The sequence below is a fragment of the Leucoraja erinacea genome, chromosome 30, assembly GCF_028641065.1.
Source record: "Leucoraja erinacea ecotype New England chromosome 30, Leri_hhj_1, whole genome shotgun sequence".
Classification (NCBI taxonomy): Eukaryota; Metazoa; Chordata; class Chondrichthyes; order Rajiformes; family Rajidae; genus Leucoraja; species Leucoraja erinaceus.
This window is the reverse complement of record NC_073406.1, coordinates 20,177,148-20,195,696: the sequence shown is the minus strand read 5'-3', so window position 1 is coordinate 20,195,696 and position 18,549 is coordinate 20,177,148. Positions and strand designations below refer to the sequence as shown.

At 49.1% G+C, this 18,549-nt stretch overlaps 1 protein-coding gene across 2 annotated transcripts in view; it reads right to left on the bottom strand.

Annotated features, from left to right (window-relative positions):
• Positions 1 to 18,241, bottom strand: part of spsb1 (splA/ryanodine receptor domain and SOCS box containing 1) — an 80,638-nt gene extending 62,397 nt beyond the window's left edge. The window contains exon 1 of one of the 2 annotated variants that reach the window (XM_055659621.1): positions 18,092 to 18,241. The gene's annotated coding sequence lies outside the window, so the exon portion shown is untranslated. Of the gene's footprint in view, positions 1 to 3,698; positions 3,836 to 18,091 lie in introns of those variants that run through there. The other variant, XM_055659618.1, reaches the window with a different exon arrangement.
• Between the last annotated feature and the right edge of the window lie 308 nt (positions 18,242 to 18,549).

Here is an 18,549-nt window from a genome sequence, read left to right as displayed (position 1 = left end):
CAACCCAAAGGTGATCCTTGCCTCTGGGAGAGATGGGTTCCTCATGAATGCAGCACCTCACGACAGGCAGCGCAACAGGTTTAACATAACACAAACTGAATCCCCAGCAACAAACAGAATGACGTGCGACCTGATGACAATGGGTTGCCAGAAATGCAGAGTCACGCTGTTATCAAAATGCACCCATAAATAGCATGACCAATTAGCACTGGGACACATTTAATATAATGAATTGTGCATGCCGCATAGAATGTCCATGGCTCATATGGCCCATTAAATATAGACTCAGAAGCTTTGAACAAAATGCTGGTGCCAGTCGCACAAATGCTGCCATTACAAGTACAACTGACCCAATGATCACAGCAGGATATGCATTCAACACTGCAGACCCACCAACATTACGTTAGAATATTAACAGTGTAGCACAGGAACAGGCCCTTCAGCCCACAATCAAGTTTGTGCCAAACATGATGCCCAGTTAAACTGAACTCATCTGCCTGAACAGTATATATATTTATTGCTCATTATTCTATGTTCGCTCTTCTGAGAGATGCCAACTGCATTTCGTTGTCTCTGTACTGTACACTGCACAATGACAATAAAGATTGAATCTGAATCTGAAATCTGATTCATATCCCTCTATTCCCTACATACCCATGTGCCTATCCAAAAGCCTCTGAAATGCCACTATGCCTCCACCACCACTCCAGGCAATCTGTTCCAAGTGCCCACTCCTCTGCAATTTTTAGGCACTTCAAATATCCAGCACAGCTTCATTTAAAAAAAATCTATGACTTTGAAGCTGTACTGGATATTTGAAGTGGCCAAAAATAGCTTTGGGGTGCAATATAGTGTAAATGTGAAGAAGGGTTTCGGCCCGAAACGTTGCCTATTTCCTTCGCTCCATAGATGCTGCTGCACCGCTGAGTTTCTCCAGCATTTTTGTCTACCCAAGACATTAACTCCACTCCTCTTTACAGAGATGCAGTCCAACTAGCTAAGCCTTTCCAGCGTTCCCCATGATAACAGGAATCTTTTCTGCCCAAAGTTTCACCTGTATCCAATTATCAATTAAGATAGACACAAAATGCTGGAGTAACTCAGTGGGTCAGGCAGGTGACATTTCAGGTCGGGACCCATCTCCAGAGAAGCTGCCTAACCATCTAGGTTACTCCAGTACTTTGAACCAGAAGGGTTTCGGCCCGAAACGTCGCCTATTTCCTTTGCTCCATAGATGCTGCTGCACCCGCTGAGTTTCTCCGGCAATTTTGTGTACTCCAGTACTTTGTTTGTGGTCTATCACTGGTAGAAACCAGCATCTGCAGCTCTGCGTTTCTCCATCTATCACATTCCAGGCTTTGTCCCAATCCTACTTTGCTTTTCCAACTTTCTCTCCACCTCCCTCCCCACTATAATTAGTCCGAAGAAAAGACCCAACCGAAAAACACCCCCCCCCCCCTAATTCAGATGCTGCCTGACCCATCAAGTTCCTCCAACACTGTGCATTGCTCAATATTCCAGCATCTGCAGTTTCTCGTGTCTCTAAATAAAGATTAAGTTTTGTTACCCAATTCTATAAATTGCCAAATACTTCATACTCCAGAGGACATAGTCATAGTGGAATAGATTCATCTACACTCATCAACCATTGTCTTCCCAATACCCTCCTCCTCAAACCACATGCAATCGACAGTTAGATCCTCGAAGTACCACAGTAAAATTCCAATAATCCATCATTTGAAAACCCTACTTTAAGATTCTGATCCTACAGGACACCATTTGCCAAGTTCTCGCCAAACTCAGAATTACTGGGAATGTTATCATAAACAAGCATGAATCAAGATGCTGGGTTATTAATAGGAATCGCATCTAATAATTTGAAAAATCAGCTGGTCTGGTACCAAAGTTCCAAGGATGCCAGAACACTACTTTTATAGTAATTTCACCACAGAACTCATGCTTGGAACAAGGCAGAGAGAAAGCAAACTACTGGAGTATTAATGCAACTTGCGCTCGCATAATGAACCTAGAGACTAGATCTATAATGTCTTCCAACATTCTTCCCCTTCTTCCCTTCTGCATTCATTATTTTCAGCAAGGCTGGAAGACCCAAACATTGCCAAACATACACCGTTGCTGTTTTGTTTTTTTAAAGCAGCAAAGAGCCTCAGACCCCGCTCCAGATGAGTATGCATTTACCATCTGTGCAAACTATCAAACATTTCTGCAGAGAACAATGCTGAGATGGGGCCATAGAAGGAATCACTGCACACCAACTGAGTAAGTAAACAGAAGAGTGGGGGGCAGTGGAATAAAGCAAATGAGGACAATTGAGGCTGGCCTGAAGATCTGGAGAAGGCACTCTGTGGTAGCATCAAATACAGAGTGGGGGTTGCACAGAGGAATTATATAGTAACCTACAGGTTGAATCAAGCCGATCTGAAAAGTAAATTATAGGTAGGGTGGGTTGGGGAAAGAGAAGTACTGAACAAAATGCCAGGCACAAAACTCAGTATGACAGTAAAGTACAAAATACTGCAATAGATGTACCATCTTCCAAGACTAGACACTAAACTGCAGTGCCAACTGCCCTCAAGTGGATACAGGACCCAACCACATTATTTCAAGGAGTAGGTAGGCAAGCTCACATCACCATCCTCCCATGTTCCGGCCAAAAGTATTTTGTTCTCTCAACCAGGTCATTACCACACTTTAAATTATTGCTATGAGAACAACCACGGCGGTGCCCAGATCTGGAAATCGTAACAATAAAATTCCATATACTTGGTTGCAAAAGACTTTGGTCTTTGCACTAGTACTACAGTTCTTACTTTATTCAATTAAAAAAAAATCTTCAGTGCAAAAACCAAAGTATTGGATGCAACCAACGGCAGTTCATAGAAGTTCACAGTTGCCGACTTTTGCATTCACAGACGTGTTAAGTTGCTGCAAGTACGAATTTCATTGTACCATTGGTCGGTAAACAGGACAATTAAACAACTCTTGCCTCTTGGCGAGAGATTTAATAAAGTAACACAACCAAAGGGGACGGTAGTTCTTGCAAACAAAGGGGCGCTTCAGGGCAGCGGGGCGGGTGCAAGTGAGACTAACCAGACGACCAAGAATATGAGGAACATTGCTGGAGATTGAGAAAAATAAAGTAAGTAAAAGTGACACAAGGACTTGGGGCTGGGAAGGCACCGCCAGCTGCAGTGGAGGGGGATTCAACATCAGTTGTGTAGCTGCACGGACAGAACAAGCACAGTGTAGAGGGGCAACTACTGTGTTTAAGAAGAAACTGCAGACGCTGGAAAATCGAAAGTGGACAAAAATGCTGTTGAAACTCAGCGGGTGCAGCAGCATCTATGGAGAAGGGTTTCGTCCCGAAACGTTGCCTATTTCCTTCGCTCCATAGATGCTGCTGCACCCGCTGAGTTTCTGCAGCATTTTTGTCTACATAGCTACTACTAGTGGGCTAGTACGGGCGCAGCGGGCCGAACTGCAGGCTTCCTGCTCGGCGGCGGGTAAGTGCGAGGCGCCACAGCAATGCAGGGACTAGGGGTCGGGTCGGGCTGCAGGCGGGGATGCGGCCTCGGGGGAGGGGGAGCGGGGACCCGGGGAGAGCGGGGACCCGGGCCCGGTGAGCCCGCCCGCCCTGACCCTCCCGGCGGCCCGGCGGCCCAGTGGGCCCTCATTACCTGTGCGACGACCCCGAGCGTCTCCTTCTCCTGTCGTGTCCCGCTGCTCGCGCCGGTTATGGCGGCAACTCTCCGGCCACCTTTTATCCGGCAGCGCTGCCCGCACCGTACAGCCCCTAGTAGCGGCGCACCCCAAATCCCCACCACCCCACCGCACCCCAAATCCCCACCCCGTACCGCCCCTAGTAGCGGCGCACCCCAAATCCCCACCACACCGTACCGCCCCTAGTAGCGGCGCACCCCAAATCCCCACCGTACCGTACAGCCCCTAGTAGCGGCGCACCCCAAATCCCCACCGCACCGTACAGCCCCTAGTAGCGGCGCACCCAAATCCCCACCGCTAGTACAGCCCCTAATAGCGGCGCACCCCAAATCCCCACCGCACCGTACAGCCCCTAATAGCGGCGCACCCCAAATCCCCACCGCACCCGTACTGCCCCTAGTAGCGGCGCACCCCAAATCCCCACCACACCGTACCGCCCCTAGTAGCGGCGCACCCCAAATCCCCACCGCACCGTACAGCCCCTAATAGCGGCGCACCCCAAATCCCCACCGCACCGCACCGTACAGCCCCAAAGTAGCGGCGTACACCCCAAATCCCACCACCAAATCCCCACCGTACCGCCCCTAGTAGCGGCGCACCCCAAATCCCCACCGCCCACGTACCGCCCCTAGTAGTGGCGCACCCCAAATCCCCACCACACCGTACAGCCCCTAACCCCAAATCCCCACCACACCGTACCGCCCCTAGTAGCGGCGCACCCCAAATCCCCACCACACCGTACAGCCCCTAATAGCGGCGCACCCCTAATCCCCACCGCACCGTACCGCCCCTAATAGCGGCGCACCACAAATCCCCACCACACCCTTACCGCTCCTAGTAGCGGCGCACCCCAAATCCTCACCGCACTGTACAGCCCCTAGTAGCGGCGCACCCCAAATCCCCACCCACCGTACCGCCCCTAGTAGCGGCGCACCCCAAATCCCCACCGCACCGTACAGCCCCTAGTAGCGGCGCACCCCAAATCCCCACCGCACCCACACTGCCCCTAGTAGCGGCGCACCCCAAATCCCCACCGCACCCACACTGTCCCTAGTAGCGGCGCACCCCAAATCCCCACCGCACTGCCCCTTGTGGTGGCACACCCCAGACCCCCATCGCCCCTAATAGCAACGCTCCCTATATCCCCACCGCACCGCCACGAGTAAAGGCACTCTCTAAATCCCCACCGTAACACACCACCCCTTGTAGCAGCACCCCCTAAAATCCCCACCGTACTGCCCCCAGTAGCAGCGCACTCTAAATCTCACGGTATCGCCCCTAGTAGTGGCGCACCCTAAATCCTAGGCTGTTCCTATCCTAGAACTGTCAGGAAAGAGTAACAAAGGAAAACTTTTTCTCACAGAGAGTGGTGAGTCTGTGGAATTCTCTGCCTCAGAAGGCGGTGGAGACCGGTTCTCTGGATACTTTCAAGAGAGAGCTAGATAGGACTTAAAGATAGCAGTCGGGGGATATGGGGAGAAGGCAGGAACGGGGTACTGATTGGGGATGATCAGACATGATCACATTGAATGGCGGTGCTGGCTCGAAGAGCCTAATGGCCTACTCCTGCACCTATTGTCTATTGTCTATTGCCATGGAAGCAGTGGGCTTTTCCCATCTGCTCCCCTGAAAGATTAGAGTGAAATATAGAGCATTGAAAGCTGAGGGGTGATCTAAAAGAGGTGTATAAAATTATGAGGGCAATATATAGGCACAGTGTCTTTTACCCTGGTTCGGGAAACAAAAATCAGAGGATATAGGTTTGAGGTGAGAGGGGAAAGATGTAAAAGGAACCTGAGGGGAAACCTTTTCACACAGAGGGTGGTAGGTATGTGGAACAAGCTGCCTGAGGAGGTAGTTGATGCTGGTACTATAACAACATTTAAAAGACACTTGGACAGCTACATGGATAAGAAAGATTGAGAGGGATATGGGCCAAACCCAGGTACAGTGTTGCAGCGGTAGAGTTGCTGCCTTACAGCGCCAGAGACCCAGGTTCGATCCTGATTATGGGTGCTGTTTGTACGGAGTTCGTATGTTCTTCCCCTGACCGCTTGGATTTTACCCGGGTGCCCTGGTTTCCTCCGACATCCCAGAGTATGGGGTTCATGGTTGGCGCGGACTCGGTGAGCACAGTACCTCCAACATCTAAACTATAACACCTAGATGGGGCATGTTGGGCGGCATGGACAAGTTGGGCTGAAGGGCCTGTTTCCATGCTGTATGACGCCATGACTCCAACAGTTACAGCACTCTTCACGTTGTAAATTAATGGTTTGGACAAGGGGATTGAAGGCTTTGTGGCCAAGTTTGCGAATGGTACGAAAATAGGTGGAGGGGCAGGCAGTGTGGAGATAGCAGGGACTGCAGAAGGACGTGGACAGGTTGGGGGAGTGGGCAGTGAAGTGGCAGATGGAATAAAGTGTAGCAAAGTATGGAGTCATGCATTTTGGTAGTAGTAATAAAGGTGTATTTAGATATATCACTTTGATTGAATGGCAGAGTAGACAGAAACATAGAAAATATGTGCAGGAGGAGGCCATTCGGCCCTTCGAGCCAGCAGCACCATTCATTGGGATCAAGGCTGATTGTCCTGAATCAATAACCCGTGCCTGCCTTCTCCCCATATCCCTTGATTCTACTAGCCCCTAGAGCTCTATCTAACTCTCTCTTAAATCTATCCAGTGATTTGGCCTCCACTGCCCTCTGTGGCAGGGAATTCCACAAATTAATAACTCTCTGGGTGAAAAGGTTTTTTCTCACCTCAGTCTTAAATGGCCTCCCCTTTATTCTAAGACTGTGGCCCCTGGCTCTGGACTCGCCCAACATTGGGAACATTTTTCCTGCATCTAGCTTGTCCAGTCCTTCTATAAATTTATATGTTTCTATAAGTTCGCTCCCTCATCCTTCTAAACTCCAGTGAATACAAGCCTAGTCTTTTCAATCTTTCCTCATATGATAGTCCCGCCATCCCAGGGATCAATCCCGTGAACCTACGCTGCACTGCCTCAATCACAAGGATGTCCTTCCTCAAATTAGGGGGCCAAAACTGTACGCAATTTTGCCAGACTTGATGGGCCAAATGGCCTAATTCTACTCCTATTCTTATGATCTCATGATCTTCTGAGGACAGAAGGCCATTTGGCTCATTGACGGAGAGTAAACCTGATGAAAGATGTTGGAAGGTCAGGTCTGAGGAAACCTGCTGGGCCTGCTGTTGTTTCTGTGCTGTTGTGTGGCACACTCACTTCCCGTTCTATTCACCAGAAGGTCGTATAATTTTTTTGTGATGCAAGAACCTTGCTCTGAGTCAGCCCGGAGGAAGTGCCTGCAATGAGTCACATTTCGGAATAAAGGTTGTTCAGTGGAAGCGGCCACAGATAAGGTGTCTCCTGCTGGACAGGGCAGCACCCTATGGCTGAGGAAACCTCTCCCAAACTGATCTTCACTCTACACTTTGGAGATACAGCGCGGAAACCGGCCCTTCCGCGCCGACCAGCGACCCCTGTACACCAGCACTATCCTCCACGCACTAGGGACAATTTACAATTTACAATTACAGCCAGTTAACCTACAAACCTGCACTTCTTTGGACTGTGGGAAGCAACCGGAGCACACAGGGAAAACCCACACAGGTCACGGGGAGAACGTGCAAACTCCATACAGACAGCGAACGTATTCAGGAATGAACCAGGGCCTCTGGCGCTGTAAGGCTGCGACTCTACCGCTGCGCCACTGTGCCACCCCAGCACCAACTCAGGAAGCCGCCAGCTGGCATTGACAGGATGTGAACACACTGTGAAATAGCAGTGATGGAGGGGGGGGGGGTCATAGTTGAGAATGGGATTGGGAGGAGAAGATGGGTCAACTATGATTGAATGGCGGAGAAGACTTGATGAACCAAATGGCCTAATTCTGCTCCTATGACCTATGATCTAATGAATGCTGTCTGACCCGCTGAGTTACCCCAGCACTCTGTCTTTTTGTAAACCAGTGCCTGCAGTTCCTTGGGTCAGAAACTATTTATGATCTCAGTTTACACCAATTTAATCCGTACAACCAAGATTTCAGCTGCAATGCCGACCAAAGATCACAGAGCAGAGCCTCCACCAGCACCACTGGCAGCACATTCCACACACCAAGCACCCTCTGTGTTAACAAATTGCCCCACACATCTTCTTTAAACGTTGCCACGCTCACCTTCTCAAATTCTATAAAAGACACAAAGACAAAGACACGAGTATATCTAGGATGTCCGTCCTCTTCAGCGCAACAATCACATTTTAGTTTAGTTTAGTTTAGTTCAATAGTCAATAGTCAGATTTATTTGTCACATACACAATGAAGTACAATGAAATGAACTTGCCAGCAGCGGTACAATTAAAAAAGAACACACAATACACAATAAAAAAATGTAACACAAAAACATCCACCACAGCATTCTGCACTGTGGTGGAAGGCACGAGGTTCAGTCAGTCCTCCTCCATTTTTCCCCGTGGTCGGGACCATAAACATCCGCAGTCGCCGCTGCGGGCGTCCAGATGTACAGGCAAGGTAAGTCCTGAATCGGTGCTTCCCTACCGGAGACCGCGGCTTGAAGATGACGTAGGCCGCAGGCCGGCAGTCGGAGCTCTTCTCCAGGGATTACCGGCGAGGGATCCCGCTCCGGATGGTAAGTCCCCGCCACGCCCGCGGTTAGAAGCACCGCAGACTGCGGCTGCAAGCTGATGTAGGCCGCGGGCGGGCGGAGCTCTGAGAGACACATCGCAGAAACAGGCCCTTTGGCCCACCGGGTCCGCACCGACCAGCGATCCCCGCACACTAACACTATCCTACACACACTACAGACAATTTACAGTTTTTACCGGCCAATAAACCTTCAAACCTGTACTTCTTTGGAGTGTGGGTGGAAACTGAAGCACCCGGGGAAAACCCACGCAGTCACAGACAAAACATAAAACTCCATAGAGACAGCACCCATCATTAGGACTGAACCCAAGTCTCTGGCACTGTAAGACAGCAACTCTACCGCTGTGCCACCTTGCCACCCATTACTGCCCAACTTGGAAAGACTCATCCTAGGGGACGTTCCTCTATGATAGAATGTGGCTCGTGATAAATCCTGCAAGATTCAGTTTGGGTTTCTTTGAGTTCTACTTCTTAAATAGGACATGCATTCCCCAGCGTCACATCCAGACTCAAACTGGACCCCACAGACATTGGATTATCATCTGTAACGTCCACTTTCTTGAACAAGAAACCACCACCAGACACTCACTTTCCTTCCCTGCAGTCTTATGCAATAGATTGATATGGACATCCGTTTATCATTGTCACGCATGCCGTGATATAGAGAAAGGTGTTGTAACACTAATTATCTTCCAAACATTAAGATTAGTTTAGACACAAGGGACTGGTTTACAAAAAAAAAGACAAAGTGCTGGAGTAACTACAGAATAAGGCACTCCACAGAAAAAGGCACAAAGTGTTAGAGTAACAAAAAAAAAGTGCTGGAGTAACTACAGAAAAATACCCAAAGTGCTGGAGTAAGTCAATAGAAAAAGGTACAAAGTGCTGGAGTAACTCCACATAAAAAAGCCATTTGAGTAAGTACTGGAGCAAGATTAACATTGTATTTGTGTTCTCTTCCATTGGGAAAGCGATTCTGACTGAATGTTTGCCGGGTGTTGCTATGTTTCCGCTTGTAATATCAAAACCCATCTTGGCCGCTGTAAGATCAAAACCCATCAGTAGGAAATCTGCATTGTTACACTTGGAAGAAGTGACTAACAAATCCTTGGCATGACTATTCTCGTGGGCCAACCTCAATTTGTGAGGTCGAAGCCAAGAGTGGCGATGGTGGAAATATTTCTCTTTCCTCCTTCCTGGCTTCAGGTTTGTTGCCATGAATATTTCATATCCTCAGTCCAATAATCGAGATGGCACAGCTCGTCAGAGAACGGCTAGGAGCTCGACGAGTACTTAGTAACTGGTTAAACTTTAAAGAGGACACACTGTCATAAACCACTGCTCAAGTGTACTGATATCCCAGAGTTAAATTTCCACTGGCACTGAAACTATAAATATATTGATGCTTCGTTACGGATTGCACACAGTGGGATTTTCACGTCCCCAACCAAGGACGTACAGGTTTGTAGGTTAATTGGCTTGGTAAATGTGAAAATTGTCCCTAGTGTGCGTAGGACAGTGTTAATGTGCGGGGATCGCTGGTCGGCACGGACACGCGCTGTATCTGTAAACTAGACAAAGCCAACCCCATGGTCAAGAGCAAGTTTAAGATTACTGCCATCATACCAATCCACACAAACATTGTACACGGCAAGTGTTGCTGGACAATGTTACAATACAATACAATACGGTTTATTTGTCACATTGCACATAAAGTGCAAGTGAAATGAATATGTCAGCAGCGGTACAATGTTGCAGCCCCTGTAGAGTTTTAGCCATGTATTCATCAGCTGGACCGATAGAAACATTGACCTGAAGACATGAGGAACTGCAGATGCTGGAAGCTTCAGCAAAACACCAAGTTTAGGGATACAGTATAGAAACAGGCCCTTCGGCCCACCAACTCCGCGCCAACCAGCAATCACCCTGCACGTTAACACTATCCTGCACACACTAGGGACAATTTACAATTTTACCAATGCCAATTAGCCTACACACCTGTACGTCTTTGTGGAGTGTGGGAGAAAACCGGAGCACCCGGAGAAAACCCACTCATACAAGTCACGGGGAGAACATACAAACTCCGTGCAGACGGCACTCGTGGTCAGGATCGAACACGGATCTCTGGCGGTGTAAGGCAGCAACTCTACCGCTGCACCACTGTGCCGCCCAAAGTGTTGGAGGAAGTCAGCTGGTCAGGCAGCATCTGAGAAAGGAAATGGACAGGCCTTTCAAGAAGGGCCCGAAATGTTGCCCATTCATAACCCCCACATAAAAAATAACCTGAAGTGCATTTGTCACGGATGGCTTTACAAGGGCTGAGTGATGCAGGTATACAAACTGTATTGTATCGTATTGTGATTGCATAGTAATTAATTTATTAGCCAAGTACGTAAATGAACACCGTCACAGAATGAGATATCGGAGAATGAGGCCAATCAGCCCATCGTGTCTCTGGGACAGAACAATCCATTTTGTTTCATTCTCCCTGTTCTTTCCTTCAAGTCAAACATATTTTAGGTATTCCCTTCTGAAACCAAATCTGCTCCCGGCGCGTTTCCAGAAAACGTGTTCCAGAAATTAATCTGTGCAAGAAAAATCAAGCGTTTCAGAAACAGTGCAGAGAAGCTTAGGGTGGCACGGTGGTGCAGCGGTAGAGTTGCTGCCTTTACGGCGCCAGAGACCCGGGTTTGATCCCGACTACGGCTGCTGCCGGTATGGAGTTTGTACGTTCTCCTTGTGACCATGTGGGTTTTCTCCGGGTGCTTCAATTTCCTCACACCCCCCAAAGACGTAGAGGTTTGTGGGTTAATTGGCTTCGGTGAAAATGTCCCTGGCGTGTGTAGGATAGTGTTAAGGTGCGGGGTGATGACTGGTCAGCGCCGTCTCGATGGGCTGAAGGGCCTGTTGCCACTAAAGTCTAAAGAAGCTGCAGAGAAAAAAAAACCCACAAAATGCTGGAGTAACTCAGCGACGGCAGAGAAGCAGGGTTAGGGACAGGGTCGATGGGCCGAGTGGCCTGCCCTGTCTAATGCCGATGATCGCCTGCCTTCTGCATGAACAAAGCTACAACCGTTCCCGTGACAACACTGTCGTCATACACACTCTTCTCAGCAACTCGCAGGGATAATGCGGGTGACACGAGGAACTGCAGATGCTGGAATCTTGAGCAAAACACAGCGTGCTGGAGGAACTCAGTGGGCCGGGCAGCATCTGCCGTGGGAATGGACAGGCGAGATTTCTGGTTCGGACCCTTCTTCAGACTGGAACAGAAATAATGCAGGAGTGGATAATGAGAGGCGTGTGGAGTGAACAGGTGGAAAATTGAAGGTCACTTTCCAGTTGGTGACTTCTGCTGTGTTGCAATCAGAACGCAATTATCTCCTCAACTATTATTATTGGTTACGTCATCCAGTTATACTGCATTTAATAATTGATGCATTTTGCCTCCATTATCAGGAAAGGTTTGCATGAATGCAGCTCTCATCAATAACCTTCTCAGATGCCCTGAGGCAGTTTACGAGCAATTAATGCACTGAGAATAGCCATTGTGGAAATGGAAGGAACTTGGCCAATTTTCAGACAATGCGGTCACAGAAAGAGTAACGTGATAATCAGGTAATCTGTTGTTGGTTGTGTTAATTGGGTGTTAAATTTAGGTCTGGACTTCAGGGAGAACTCCCTTGCACGTATTCCAGTGTAATGGGAACACTTACTTCAAGCAGAGAGCAGAGACAGGTCCCTGGACAAACACATCACCAGAGAGAGAGCTTCACCAACACCCCACTTCAACAAGTCCCAGCCCAAAAGGTCACCTGTCCATTTCCTCCACAGATGCTGCCTGACCCACTGAGTTACTCCAGCACTTTGTTTTTTTTTGTTCAGGATTCCAGCATCTGCAGTTCTTGGTGTCTTGCTGTTTGATTACAGTGGGTATTAGTTACATGAAGAGTTTACTCTACTTTTGTTCAGAGATACAGTGCGGAAAACATGCCCTTTGGCCCACCGAGTCCGCGGCGACCAGCGATCCCTGCACACGAAAGCGATCCACCACACACCGGGGACAACTTACAATTATACCAAGCCAATTAGCCTACAAACATGTACGTCTTTGTAGTGTGGGAGGAAACCAGAGCACCCGGAAAAACCCGCGCGGTCACAGGGAGAACGTACAAACTCCGTACAGGCAGCACCCGTAGTTGGGATCGAACCCAGGCCTCTGGCGCTGTGAGGCAGCATCTCTACCGCTGCGCCAGAGGTCGGACAAACTTGGGTTGTTTTCTCTGGATCGTCGATCGTTGAGGGAAGACCTGATAGAAGTGTATAAGATTATGAGAGGGATAGATAGGGTAGACAGTCAGAGCCTTTTTCCCAGGATGGAAATGTCAAAGATAACTTTAAGATGAGAGGGCCAAAGTTTGAAGTGCCATACAGGGCAGGAGAGTGGTTGGTGCGTGGAGGCACTATCAGGATGGCGGTGGCAACATATTGGCACATGGATATAATGGAAGGATGGGGATTATGTGCAGGTAATTAGTTATTAAAAATATTGTTTTTAGTAAATTTAGGCGATTAGTTTAACTTTAGTACGTTTAGGAGATTACTTTGTTTACTTTACTCGATCCCGACTATGGGCACTGTCTGTATGGAGTTTGCAGGTTCTCCCCGCGACTGCGTGGATTTTCTCCAGGATCTTCAGTTTCCACCCACACTCCAAAGACATACAGGTTTGTAGGTTAATTGGCTTGGTATAAATGTAAATTGTTCCTGGTTTAGGATAGTGTTAATGTGCGGGGATCGCTGGTCGGCGCGGACTCGGTGGGCCGAAGGGCCTGCTTCCGCGATGCATCTCTGAACTAAACTAAACTATTAGTGATATTTTAAAAATCATTTCTCATTATTATATCATCATATTATGATTAGCTATATCACCATCTGCATCTCTCAATTCCCTTTCCCCTGACTCTCTGTCTGATGAAGGGTCCTGACCCGAAACGTCACCTATTTCTGCCGAGATGCTGCCTGACCCGCTGAGTTACTCCAGCTTTTTGTGTCTATTCTCATTATTAATATTTAGCTTATGGTGTTGTAACATCCAGCTCCAAGCTCTGCTGGAGGACTGTTACTGCCCTCTCCACTTAACTGGGGAGACATTGCCACCTTAAGACAGACAAGAGAACTGAAAGTAAAGGAAGACTTAAATCTCTGCAAAGCTAACAGCCTGAGTTGAGTTGAGATTAGAGATACAGCGTGGAAACAGGACCTTCAGCCCACCTATCAGCGACCTCCGCACGCTAACACTATCCTACACGCACTAGGGACAATTTACAATTATACAAAGCCAATTAACCTACAAACCTGTACGTCTTTGGAGTGCGGGAGAAAACCGGAACACCCGGTGAAAATCCACGCAGGTCACGGGAAGAACGTGCAAACTCCGTACAGACAGCACCCGTGGTCAGGATCAATCCCTGGTCTCTGGCGATGTGAGGCAGCAGCTCTACCGCTGCGTCACCGTGCCGCCTGGTATGTGGAGGTACAGCACGGAAACAGGCCCTTCGGTCCACTAGGGGCGCCGCATGATGGCAGCCTCTGCCTACAGTACAGTCTGTCTGTTTTTCCATCTTTTTTAAATTTTTAGTCTGTTTAAAAGTATTTGTGGAGGTTTCCTTAGTTTTTCTATGTGGGGGAGGTGGGTAGGGTAAGGGGGAAACTGTTTCCCAGTCACTTCCTGGCGAGGATGCGACTATTCTCCGAGTCGCGTCCTCGCCCCCCCTCCTCGCGGCCTACCAACTGGATTGGCGCGGCCTTTCCTGACGGGGACCGGCCAAAGCTTCAGTAGCGGCAGCGCAGCACTGGATTCACCGCGGAGCGGGCTATGCCTTACCTTGGATCGCCGTTTGAATCTCCGGAGTGTTGGGCCTGCTGCTTCAACATCGTGGAGCTGTGTTTTGCGGAGCTTCCAGCGTGGGCGGCGCTGACTTCAACATCGCGGAGTCCTGGGATCCCTTTGCCGATGGCCGCCAGCGTTGAATCCCCGCCCAGCGCGGCCTGTGGACTTCGGGAGCCGCGGTAGGAAGTGGCCGATTCGGACGTCCAAGCCCCTGAGGATGTTCTCCCGTTCCAACGACGGAGTTCCATCATCCCGGCGAGAGGGCCTGAACATCGGGCCACCCGTAGCGGCGACTGTGGGCGGGCTTCGGGAGGTGAACACCAAAGAACATCAAAGAGGAGGATGACTAAACGTTGGGCCTTCCCTCACAGTGGGAAACTTTGATTCCACTGTGTGGGGGATGTTTATGTTAAAGACTATCGTGTTCTGTTCTTCTCTTTTTATTATTTTTATTCGTATGGCTGTATGGTGACCCCATTTTCACTGTACCAATTGGTGCACGTGACAATAAATGTCTCTTGTCTTGCCTTGTTTGTACTAACAATCAACTGCTTAAATTAATTCAAATATTGTTATTCTCTGCACATTCTCTTCAGTGGCACAGATAGGGTGAATGCACATAATGGTTTTACGTCAGGGTTGGAGAATCAAGATCTAGAGTGTAGAGGTTTCAGGGAAGAGGGGAAATTACTCATAGGAACCTGAGGGGCATATATTTCCACACAGAGAGTTGTGTGGAACGAGCAGCAAGACAAAGTGGTGGAGGTGGGTACAATAACAACATTCAAAAGACATTTGAATAGGTACATGGATAGGAAAGGTTTAAAGGGATATGGGTCAAACGTGCTCCACTGCGATATCTCCTCATGGTACATCAACTTTGAAGAGATTCTCCTCCTCTCTCCAACGAGGGTTCTGTGCCGACCAGTCTGACTGTCCCTCTGATTACATAGTATCGCTGTTTGTTTTGTTTTCACCTTCTCCGAGCTAAGAATGTTCTACATTTTCCCTGATCTGCATCTCTTTTGATCTCTTACACTTCCTTATCTCTGTAACTCCCTCTCCCCTGACTCTGTCTGAGGAAGGGTCTTGACCCGAAACATCACCCATTCTTTCTATCCAGAGACGCTGCCTGTCCCGCTGAGTTACTTCAGCTTTTTGTGTCTATCTTTGTGGATTAATTGGGACCAGCTTTGATGGGGCATGTTGGTCAGCATGGATGAGTTGGGCCGAAGGGTCTTTTTCCATGCTGTATCACTCCATCCACGCATCGTTGGAATAGTCACATGCCAACCAAAATGCCCCTTCTACGCATGTTAGTTAAGGATGTGGGAGGAAAGCAGAGCACCCAGGGGAAACCTACATGATCACAGAGAGAACGTGAAAACTCCACACAAACAGCACCGGTGGTCAGGATTGAACCCGGGTGGCTGGAGCTACGAGGCAGCAGCTCTACCTGCTGCGCCACTGTGCATTTTGTCAGAAGGTCTCAAAGGGGCTTGGCCATGAGATGCTTCTTAAACATAGAAACATAGAAAATAGGTGCAGGAGTAGGCCATTCGGCCCTTCGAGCCTGCACCGCCATTCAATATGATCATGGCTGATCATCCAACTCAGTATCCCGTACCTGCCTTCTCTCCATACCCCCTGATCCCCTTAGCCACAAGGGCCACATCTAACTCCCTCTTAAATATAGCCAATGAACTGGCCTCAACTACCCTCTGTGGCAGAGAGTTCCAGAGATTCACCACTCTCTGTGTGAAAAAAAAATAATTCTTGAAATGGCATCATAAAACATGAAACAGCACAGCCATTGGGCCCACCATGTTTATGCTGGACACGATGCCAAGACCAACTCTTACCAGCCTGCACAAGATCCATATCCCACCATTCCCTACACATCCATGTTGTGCCGATTCAAACGCCACTATCATATCTGCCCCCACCACCACCTCCAGGCAGTTCTATGTGATCCCACTTTCACATCCACTTCCTACACTCAAGGGGCAATTTGCGGAGGGCCAATTAACCCACAAACCCACACGTCTTCACGATGTGGGAGGAAACCGGAGCACCCGGAAGAAAGCCAAGCGGTCACAGGGAGAACCGTGCAAACTCCACACGGACAGCACCCGAGGTCAGGACTACACCCACCGCTGACACACCACATTGATGGATGATCAGCATCATTTCCCTGCTGCAGGAAGCAAAGCAGGCGAGGTTTACAACCCGCAAGAGTTGCACAATGTACAAGGGCGGGGTGGTGAATGCAAGTAAGATCGTGTCAGCAAAGCAACTGGATCTGCACCGACTGTGTGGGGGAAGCAGCACGGTGGCGCCTCAGGTAGAGTCGCTGCCTCACAGCGCTCGCAGCGCCAGAGACCTGGGTTCAATCCCAACCTTCAGGTGCTGTCTGTGCGGAGTTTGCATGTTCTATCTATGATCGCGTGGGTTTCCTCCCACACTCCAAAGACGTGCTGGTTTGTACGTTAATTGGCCCTATTATACTGCCCCTAATGTATAGGGAGTGGATGAGAAAGTGGGATAAAATAGAACTAGTGTGAGCGGGCGATCGATGGTCGGCATGGACTTGGTGGGCTGAAGGGCCTGTTTCCATGCTGCATCTGTAAAACTAAAATAAAAGACTGAGGCGCCAGTTGCCATGGACAATGAAAGGTGACTCCATCATCAAACCTCCCCCGGTAATAACGTCTACTGTGCCCAACTCCCACCTGAAGATATTAGGAAGGTACTGCAGATGCTGGTTTATACCAAAGATGGATACAAAGTGCTGGAGTAACTCAGCAGGACAGGCAGCATCAGTGGAGAAAAAGGATAGGTGATGTTCCGGGTCGGGACCCTTCTTCAGAGATTGAATCGTCACCTATCCATGTTCTCCAGAGATGCCGCCCGACCTGCTGAGTTTCTCCAGCACTTTGTGTCTATTGAGCTGAAGGTAACTGGACGGGCCACGGAGCTACTGAAGATATTCTGTGGCTGCTGACTCATCGCCCTCAAACCCTCAGACAATCTTTGATCAGACTTTACTGGACGTCATCTTGCATGAAACCACATTCCCTTTGCCCCATTCCCATCTGTGCACTGTGGAAGGCTCGATTGTAATCATTTATAGTCTTTCGGCTGACTGGTTAGCAGGCAAGAAAAGCATTTTACTGTACCTCGGTGACAATAAACTAAGCACAACTAAACCTATGCCCCATTTCAGTTGTTTGGGTGGCACAGTGGCGCAGCTGGTAGAGTCGCTGCCTCACAATAAAGTAAACTCAAACTCAAACTAAACCCCCGACCACACATCCCTCCTGCCGTGGGTTTGTGTGACACTCTGGAAGAGTGCCGCCCCAACAACAAACATGAGACTCAACGCCACCCAGCCAACTTAACAGGCAGCCCATCCACCCCGATACATTGATCACTAAATCACCGTGCGGCGCGGTGGTAGAGTTGCTGCCTTACAGCGCCAGAGATCCGGGTTCGATCCTGACTACGGCTGCTGTCTGTACGGAGTTTGCATGTTCCCCCGGTGACCTGCGTGGGTTTCCTCCCACACTGTAAAGACGTACAGGTTTGTAGGTTAATTGGTTTGTTATAAATTGTAAATTGTCCCTGGTGTGTGTAGGGTAGTGTTAGTGTGCGGGGATCGCTGGTCGGTGTGGACTCGCTGGCCCCAAGGGCCTGTTTCCGCGCTATATCTCTATAAAACAAAACCCCTCCACCAGCCGCACAGTGGCATCATTCACAGTTTCTCACCTGTGTTACTCCATCCGCTCCCCTCACCGTCTGTTGCTGGGAGTGACGAGGGCGGAAGCCCGGGTCCTCTCGAAGTGGTAGACCAGCCTGCACTGGAAAAATATCCCAGTTCCCTCCGTGTACTCTGGAACACCCTATCCCACAGCGCAGGGGATGCATCGACATCAGAAGCACGGGGGAGTTCAAGGCGACAGCTCACCACAACCTTCCCCGGGGCCGTTAGGGATGGGCAACAATTATCAGACTCACCAGCAACACCCATCCCATGATTTGCAAAAGGAAATGAGTGGGGTTTCGAAATATTTGGACAGGTTACAAGTTAAACAAAGTTATGCTGGTTCAAATGTAAAACAGAGACAGGAAGCACTTAGAGTCTGAGAGTCATCAGGCGTGGAAACAGGCCCTTCAGCCCAACTCATCATGCTAACCAAAATGCCCAATCTAAGCTAGTCCCATTT